This window comes from Serinus canaria, chromosome 25 (genome assembly GCF_022539315.1).
Source record: "Serinus canaria isolate serCan28SL12 chromosome 25, serCan2020, whole genome shotgun sequence".
In the NCBI taxonomy this organism is placed as follows: Eukaryota; Metazoa; Chordata; class Aves; order Passeriformes; family Fringillidae; genus Serinus; species Serinus canaria.
In genome coordinates this window covers 7,509,739-7,519,591 of record NC_066338.1, presented here as the reverse complement: position 1 = coordinate 7,519,591, position 9,853 = coordinate 7,509,739, and the positions used below count along the sequence as shown (strand labels likewise).

The 9,853-nt window shown below is 48.8% G+C and overlaps 1 pseudogene; it reads left to right on the top strand.

The window, feature by feature from the left end:
• LOC127060601 (zinc finger protein 239-like) overlaps positions 1–9,853 on the top strand; it is a 143,021-nt pseudogene that overhangs the window by 22,883 nt on the left and 110,285 nt on the right.

Below are 9,853 nucleotides of genomic sequence, written 5' to 3'. Positions count from 1 at the left end.
AGGTAAACTAGTTTGGGGAAAAGTTTGCTATGCATGAGGGTCTATGAATATGCAACAGGCTGATGTAAGGAAAAAGGTATTTCAGGGGAATCCCCAAAGGTAACAGGGTGCTCCTGGCTGAGTGCCAAGATGCACCTGGCTGTAATAACCTTTGCTCCATGGTCCTGGTCTCCCATTGTCCTTTATTAAACTTTTTACACTTTCACAGGAGGGTGAACGTGTTTTTCACATTTAGGATTGTTTTAAGTTTTTTCACTTTTCGTGGGAGGGAGTTTTGGAAGAGCTACAAGTGGCTAATCTGCCTGTCACATGGACCATTCCACGGGCTCTTGTCACCTTTCCCGACACCTCTGCTGCAGCTCATGGAGGGTGAAGCCCTGGAGGCTCCTTAGGGGCGGTTATGGACGATTGCAGGCAGCGCCTCGATGCCCTGGATCAGCGGTGCCCCCTCCTGGGAACCCCCACGTTTTCCAAATAGGCATCATCTCCTTCAGGGTGCTTCCTTAAGAATCTGAGCTGTACATTGATGACAGAGGTACAATCTAAACCATTCCCATCAGTCAGTAATATAATTCAGGTGTTAAGATGTTGGAATGTGTGAGGACAAAAGACAGATGATGGACTTTGGACCTGGTTAACATAAGAGATTTGATACCAGGATGCCTTGGCAAAAGCAACAGAACTTTGAAAATTAGACCTAGATTGCAAGAAGATTAAATCAGGGTTTACTGGAAAAAGAAAATCCCATTAAACTCTGCAAGCAAGGGATGTTGTTTTCTGCATAAGTTTGTGTATGTGATTGTAAACTAATCATTGTAGTACACATTACTAGTCCCCCTAAAATAGTATATAAGTGCTTGTATCCCACAATAAAATCAGATTCTGATCCCCGAGTCAGTCTCCCCCTCTCTCTCCATCGCTGACACTTCTCTGATAAAGAACTGTTATTCCTGCACCCATATTTTTACCTGAAAGCCACCCTTAATTTCAAATTTATAACAATTCAGAAGGAAGGAGTTTACATTTTTCTATTTCAAGAAAGGCTCCTGCCTTCCTTACAAACACCTGTCTTTCCAAACCAAGACACAGGAGCCACCTGTATTATACATGTGAATACTTACACGAAAAAACCAAGACCCTCAAAAAGACAAAACAGCTTGGTAATTTGTAGAAAGTAACTCTGATCAAAAATAAAATGTGTTAATAAATTGGTCTGAAGATGACATTCACAATTTCCCTGGTGACATTGTGCACTGTATTGTAACAGTGGAGAGTCACTGGACATAGACAGTAGGATAACTGGATATGCTTTTCAAACTTATTCTAAGTATTCATTGAATTATTCATTGAATTCTCATCCTTCTGTACACTTCAGCTCTGCTGTAAACTTCAGAGACATTTTTTCACAAGCTTCTAACAAGTTACTCTGGATCCATAATTCCTGAGACCAAATGGAGTCCAAATTCCAAGTGGGATTACTCTTTTCAAAGCCTGCAGTCACACAGAATGAAGCAGTACTTAAATCATCCTGTGCATCCCATACACATAACAGTCCAGTCACTGAACATCTGCAATAATTTTTTGACTTTTGCTACAAATTACATTCAAGAATAAGCTACAAATAATATCTTGAACCAGTTTAAATTTAGGGAGAGCACTGCAATTTTCCAAAAAAATTCTAAGGGTACCTAGTGCTGTTGCAGTAATACAAGAGAACTGTAAGTGTGTATTACTAGTTGTTATTCATATTAGGTAAAAATGGCTCAGCTCAGTTTTGCGAAGCAAGAAAAAAAACATGGAGAGTTGAAATGATTGAGTTGGGACAGTGTAGCCAGTCTGCTGTTTGTGAGAGATGCTCTTAAGCAGTGGCAGTGGTAATGTTCTCATTTCCTGTAGCTTTGCTCCTTATGATCTACTTTCCACCTCAGCGATTTTCTCTGCTCTTTTTTTTCCTTTATTTCTTCAGTTGAGTACCAAAAGGAAACACAGAACTGCAATGTTACTTCCAAAATCATAGCTACTTTTTTCAAAATAAGCTCAGAGCTTTTAGAACACAGAAGTGTTGGAAAGTATAAACAATACAAGGTATTGAACAGTATTTTTACATTATACTACATCAGCCAAACAAATGGATAGTAGGGCTTGAGGAGCAAGGATATAATTGAAGTTTTGTTAAAAGGGCTTATTTTGGTCTCTGTGTGGTAACTGTCATCACCCTGATGTGAATACTTCACAATCTATTTAAATTTTCATAGGTTGTAATATATTTCATTAATTATCAGCTATGATTTTTTAAATTTCTCTTGTACCCATCACTGAATTATCTGAGCACAGTCTGTAAACAAGACAAATGGTAAAGTAGCAAAGGGCTGCAATAACTGAGCAGCCAACAGGATAATCCACACTGGCATCTCTTGGCTTTGCCAAATCCTCTGTGAGTGCTTTCCTTTCTTTTCCTCTTTGGTTTAAAATGCAACACATTTTCAATATTTCTGATGTCTCACCTCTGAAAGAAAAACATAGATATCCTTGTTGGCAGTTTCTTATTGGCCAACAAATCCTTAAAAGCTCTTGTAACTAGAAGTCTTGTGTCCTAGTGAGCCATGCGGTGGAGATGGGAGCCACACTCACCCTTCCTGTCTATGCAGAAGATAAGGAAAAGAAATGGCATCATCTAAAAAACTCAGAGGTCCGCTCTCCAGCTCCTTCCTAACTCCTTCCAATCCCCCAAAGTGTGATTTAGCTACAAAGAGATGACAAGGACTCGTAATGCTGGCTCTTTGACTCCAAAGCAGCTGCTTTAGAATCTTTCACATAACCCTGTGTAGTTATGTGCCAGAAATGTATCATTTGAAGAAACTTTCTTGAAAGGGGGTTTGTTTGAAAGGTGTTTGAGGACAATGGCTCCCAGCAGAGGTCTGGGCTTTGGCCTAGCTGTGTCCCTGCTGATTGTGAAGTGTGCCATCACCTGCCGGGGTTTCTGGGCTAAAAATAGCGTCAAGTCACTTGGACTTTCTTTTTTGGCCTATAAAAGCTGGAGCCACTTTTGGGGCAAATTTGGAGACCTCATCTATGGGTGGATGGAGCACCTAGGATTTTCCCAGTTGCCAGGAATGGTTCTCCAGATCCCCGGTGTAAAACGGGGCTCTCCAGGAACTGTGCATCTGCGAGATGAGAAACAATTGTCTTGTATGGGGTTCGGCTGTTCGTCTCTGTCCCCACACACGCTTAGGATGGTTCTTTGCACGCTGGGCCTCAAAAGATGAGTCTGGACTCCAGGTTTTTTCAGTCTTCAGAATTGTTTATTATATCTTATCTATAAAGTCCCTTCTCTGCCCAACCGGGATCTGACCAGCACGGCAGCCAAAGGCACTCTGACCTTCCCCCAAGGCGGGCACATCTTTTATATCAAAAATATGTATATCATATTTACTTTTTATCCCCAATACCTGTCACCCTCGTCACCGAGTACACCCTCACCCCAGACCAATCCCCAAGTGCCAACACCACAGCAGAAGATGGATGACAAGAAGAAGAAAGAAGAGTCTTGTGACATGCCTTGTTTCCTCCATCTTGTCTCCACGACCCCCCTGTACCAAAACCCCAAAATCTGTAATTTACCCTTTAACTATGTTTTCCCTTCACCATTCACACCTGAGTAATTCCCACAGGTTCCATCTCCTCATACATCGGTGGCACATTCCTAGATGGATCAAAATCAAGACACCAGGTGCTTTTGGCAACATTCCAAGACCCCCAAGCCCCTCAAGGGTTCTCTCGGTAGCTCTGGAAATCAGGAGTGATGTGCTGAGCTCCCACAGAAATGGGGACGAGCTAAGGTGGGAGGGAATCTAAAATGGTGATCACAGGAGTATTGCCATCTTGTGAGTTATAGGAACAGGAATTAGGACCAGGGGATGCAAGAACGTGGGCAAAGGAACATCTCAGGTCAGTATGACCACTACCACCCTGAGGAGAGGACAGAAAAGGAGGGGAGATGGCAGGCGGCAGATGGCTTGGTCTGTGCCAAAGGGGGGGCTCCATCTCCCGTCCTTTTCTTAGGGAACGTGGGTTTGGGAACATGGGATCAGATTGAATAAACCAGGAAAAAGGGTTGGAATCATGAACTTGTGAAACGATCCCATCAATTGAATGAAACAGTGGATAACATTTCCCAACTTTTAACATCCCTTGTGTTTGTAAAATACAAAGCTTTTCCCCAACAGCATCTCAAAACGATAATTGATAGATAGAATCAACAGAGATATCAGGAAACTTCTTCAACAACCAGTGAACAAAACGTTTTAAACTCCCCTCAGAAAACAAACTCCCCTCTAAATTCAAAACTCCCTGAAACTTAACAAAAACATCCTTTTCAGCTTGGGACTGAGTATTTCCCATAGGTTCCCCCCAATGGAAGAGGGAATGCCCACCCACAGGAACAGAAAATCCAAACCTCAAATCCCTCACCTCTGCCACTCAGTCACTCAGTCTCTCGGGCACAATCTTCAGCTGAAGTGGTTTTGTGGGGCTGTCAGTGAAGCTGGTCCCATGGATGTTTAGGGGATTGTCGACTTCTTCTTCAGTGAGACTCGATAAAACTTGAGTCTCATTTAAGTGTTGCGGCTGACCCGAAGGCGAAGAGCTTCCAGCAGCATCTGGCTGGCATGATCACTGCTGGAGAGGCTCACAGGGACCTCAACAAATCACGTACCTGTTCGGGCGCCATGTGCAGCATCATGGCGCTACTGAGGCCCTTGGAATGTCCAGCACTCTTGAGCCCAAAGCTCACTGCTACCTCAGAAAGCTGCCAGAATAGGCAGGATGGGTCTTGGTATGATCTCCAGCACACTGGGTTTATTGGTACAGGAACAGGGTACAGAGAAAAAGGGTCCAAGGACAAAGACATGGTGTAGGCTGAGGGCACAGGGTCGTATATGGGATAGTGAGGGTGGAGCAGAGGATCAGGGGACACCTGGATACAGGGAAAATGGTGCAGACGAGGGGTCAGAGGTCAGGTGTGCCAGCAGGGAAACAGGGGTGGAGGAATGCAGCAAACAAGGGCCAATGAAGGGACAGAGAGAGGAGAACATTCTAGGGTCTAAGAAAACATGGGCAATAGGAGTTGAGATGGGAGAACTAGGCTAACGGGCCAATGGGGTATCAAAACTTTACATAAATCAGCATGTGCATGCAAAGATCTGTGGGAGAAGCAAGTTTCTCACCTTAACATGAAAGCCTATTCCTCTTACTTAGGACCAGCCCTTCATGCCTGGGGGACTGAGACTCCAATGGTAGGCCCCTGGGCCGCCACACACCCTCACAGCTGGCCCAGGGCAAGTCTGGAGTGCTCTTGATGGCATCTTGGTCTTGGCACACTATTGAGGAGGGTATCTCTTCTCAGTGGGGAACTTAGGAGTTTTAGATTGCTAAAATAAAAGAAGACAAAGCTCTCTTTGCCTTAGTGCAGCCAGTTCTCGAAGCAAAGCTGGCCCCAGGTGACAGAGGAGAGACAGGGTAAGGGGTTGGGGAATGTGGACCAAGATCATCCACGGCCAGACCTCAAGGCACAGCTTCTCTGACCAGGCCAGACCTCCTCAGGAGAGTCCCTGGGTCATTATCAGTCACAGAATGCTGATATCGGCTCGAACAAGAAAAAGATGCGCTTTAAAATAGGAAAGTGGATTTATAAAAAGCTCTTTGAAATATTTTCCCATAAAGATTAAAATGAATTCCTTGATGAACTGCACAAGAGCAGGGGGAAATCAAAGCAGAGCCACGGTTTGTCAGGACTTGCTTGATCCTAATGAGCCCTGGGGTGCACTTGGAGCTGAGCTCTGGAACTTTAGGGCCTGAGAGGAGATTGCACAAACCTTTCAAGGAGTCAAAGTCAGAAGAAAACCCCAAAGGGTCTCAAAGCATGAATGGGTGCCACAGAGGTCCATGCCCAACACAGGCTCCTCATGGACTCCTTGGAGGACAAAAAAAGAGGCCAGGATGACACAAAAACCTCTCAGAGACTCAGTGTGGAAAGGAAAATCCAAAGTAACTTAAAAACCTTGAGTATCTCAAAGTATTAGTGAGCCCCATTGAGTATCAGTACAAAGCTCTCAAGGGACTAATTACAGCAGATAATTGGAGGCCATGATTGCACAAACCTCTCAGACACTCCAAGGCAAAAGCCAAACCCAAAGTCTTTTGAAAAACCTGCAGTCCCTGGGAGCATGAAGGAGCCCCCAGGGCCATTGCTGAGCAAGGCTCCCCAGGGACTCCTTCCAACAGATCCTTGAGGCCACTGGGATGTGGGCTAGGGGGGATGCTGAGAGCAGGACAAGGGGCTGACAGTGCCCAGCCTGGCTGGGGCTGTGCCAGGAGGCCCCAGTGCCTCAGGACAAGGTGTCTCCTCCCAGCCCTTGGTGGCACAGACCCTGCTGTGCCCCAGGGCACCAAGACTTGGCTTCTCTTTGTCCCCACCTGTCATCAGTGCCTGCAGTTCTCTGCTCTGCCTGGGGCCTGGGGACACTTTCTCAGTCGTGTCCCTCAGTGGGACCCATTAAAAGTGAAAGAAACTTTGGAGTGTGATTCTGACTTGGAGTTCTGGAGAGGTTTCTTCAGCTCCCTCTCAGGGACTGATGTTCAGGGCCTGAGCACAAAGCCCCAGAGGCTCATTAAAGTCCTTGTGCTGTGTCTGTGCAGCTGCTGAGCTGGGCTGGGCTGCTGGCCCAGAGGCAGCTCCTGGTAAACAAGAAGAGCTTGAAAAGCACATTTCTCTTGATGAGCATCTTTTCTCCCAGCCCAGCAGGGCTGGGGCACTGCCTGCAGCCACCCTGGGCACAGCACAGAGGCACAGAGAGCTTCAATCAGTCAGGGCTGGGAAGGTGCTGAGAAGTGCCTGGGGCACAATCACGCCAGCCCTTGGCACAGGAACCTCTGGCTGCAGGACAATGCAGCTGCAGCTCCTGGAGCCATCTCCTAAAGCTGGAACATCCCAATGCCTGCAGACTCTGTGAGTACATCTCTGATTGTCTCTTGTGCAGAGCAGCCAGGGGTGCCCAGGGCTGTCCTGCAGAGCAGGGTCCTGCAGCCCAGGGCGCTGTGCTGGGGCAGGGACTCTGCTGCCTGCCAGGACAGCTCTCAGCCAGCCCTGGCAGCTGCTCCCAGCACTGAGGGACAAGGTCTGGGTGGGAGTAAAGAGCTGGTAAGGCTTCGAAGTGTTCTCGTTGTGTGGGGAGGATGCAGCATTGTTTAGGACTGCTCCCAGCATGGCATTTACCTGTAGAACATTTCCAAATAGATTATACAGGAGCACAGCAAGGCATGAAAGGGAAAATCCTACTTTTTTCATGTATCGCTCTGGGTTGTGTGGATAGGAAACTGCACATAGATATTCATCTCTCATTTCAGGCTGAAGAAAATATGAAATTTTCTGCCAAATCTGAGTAAACCAGGCTGTGACAGAAATCAGCACATGGTTCCTTATAGGCAGCATCAGTGTTGCTTTTCCAGCTTATTCAGGGTTGCTCTGACGTTGCCATCAGAGCCTGCAGAGCCAGAGCTGCCCCTGGGCAGTGCCTGAGCTGGGAAGGGTCTGCAGGGCAGAGCTGAGCCCCCAAGGCTGGGCTGGGCTCTGGCAGCACTGGCAGGGCCCAGCCCTGGGCACAGGGAAGCAGCTGCTGGCAGGGACAGCTCCAGGCAGAAGAGCCCTGGGGGGAAAGTGCCCCCAAGCTATGCTGGGATATTTAAAGTCCTCTCCACACCCAGCTATTCCTCGATTACTTTTTATACAGATCCCTATACCAAGGCAGAACACATGTCCAACAACAGCTCCATCAGGCACTTCCTCCTGCTGGCATTGGCAGACACGCGGCAGCTGCAGCTCCTGCACTTCTGCCTCTTGCTGGCCATCTCCCTGGCTGCCCTCCTGGGCAACGGCCTCATCATCAGCGCCGTAGCCTGCGGCCACCACCTGCACATGCCCATGTTCTTCTTCCTGCTCAACCTGGCCCTCAATGACCTGGGCTCCATCTGCACCACTGTCCCCAAAGCCATGCACAATTCCCTCTGGGACACCAGGACCATCTCCTACAAGGGATGTGCTGCTCAGCTCTTTTTCTTTCTTTTCTTTGTCTCAGCAGAGTATTTCCTCCTGACTGTCATGTGCTACGACCGCTACGTGTCCATCTGCAAACCCCTGCACTAGGGGACCCTCCTGGGCAGCAGAGCTTGTGCCCACATGGCAGCAGCTGCCTGGGGCAGTGCCTTTCTCAATGCTCTGCTGCACACAGCCAATACATTTTCCCTGCCCCTGTGCCATGGCAATGCTCTGGGCCAGTTCTTCTGTGAAATCCCCCAGATCCTCAAACTGTCCTGCTCACACTCAAACCTCAGGAAAGAAGGGCTTCTTGCTGTAAGTGCCTGTTTAGCATTTGGTTGTTTTGTGTTTATTGTTTCCTCCTATGTGCAGATTTTCAGGGCTGTGCAGAGGATCCCCTCTGAGCAGGGACGGCACAAAGCCTTTTCCACCTGCCTCCCTCACCTAGCTGTGCTTTCCCTGTTCATCAGCACTTCTGTATTTGCTCACTTGAAGCCCTCTTCCATCTCCTCCCCATCCCTGGATCTGGCCCTGTCAGTTCTGTACTCAGTGGTGCCTCCAACCCTCAACCCCTTCATCTACAGCCTGAGGAACCAGGAGCTCAAGGCTGCAGTGAGGAGACTGATGTTTGGATGGTTTAAGCAACATTAAACTGCTGGCCAGTTTCTGCAAACCACTTGTAATAAATGTCATCTTTGATACTTCTTGTTTGTTTGGTTGTGGTGTTTTTTTTTCTTTGTTTTAGGCATTCATATTGTCCACAAAAGAAAGCCACACTTTGTACCATTTCTCATTTTGTTTCTCTCCACCTTCCCTGTGGCCACAGGCTGTGTAAATGAGGGGCTGCACTCTCAGCGGCTTTAAAGGAACTAAAGGATCTCCCAGCAAAGTTTTCTGCAGAGATGCCCTTTTGTTGCCTTTTCTGGAGCTGCAGCAGCAATGTCTGTGTGCAGAGCTGGGGGCAGATCAGTGCTGGCACAGCAGCTGTGCCCAGCAGCAGCAGCACTTGGTGGTGCCAGTGCTGCTCCCGTGGCCCTGCCTTGCTGCCCTGGTAGCCCTGGTGCTGCTGTAGGGCCTGAGTGCTCTCGGGGCCGGGCACAGCCCTGGGGGTGGCAGTGCCAGGGCTGCAGCAGGGACAGGCCATGGGCACTGCTTGAGCAGCGCTGACACCTCAGGACAGGCCCTGGGGGCTCCAGGCTCCTTGCCCAGGCTCTCTCAAGAACACACCCAGGCCAATGCTCAGCACACAAAACCCCTGTGAGCAGCCCCAGGGTGGCTGTGGGCAGGCTGGGGGCAAACAGCATGGCTGGTGCTCTGCAAGGGCCCTGGGGGAGATGGGAAGGAGCAGCAGAGCAGGGGCTGATCCATCCCCAGTGCACTGGAAAGCCCAGGGCAGCATCCCAGAGCGTCCTCATGCAGCTGCCAACAACATCCCCCCTCTGCAGCCCTGGCCTCTCTCCCAGCTCACACAGGTGCCCCATCCTTGCAGGCACAGACACTGCAGCACTGGCTCAGGAGCCCCTGTTTGCATTGCACAGAGCAGGGGGAGCACCCCCATGCTGTTGGTGTGGGGACATGAACCTGAGGGAGCACAAATGCCATCAGCCCCTGGGGCCAGCAAGGGCTGGGGGACACCAGGGAAACCACTCAGCTTTGTCCTGGCCTCTGCAGTCAGCCAGAAAGTTTGTTCCCATCAGCTGGGAGTTTCCTGTCCCACTGCAGACGCTGTTGCTCAGAGCCAGGTCTGCCTGGCAGCCACCC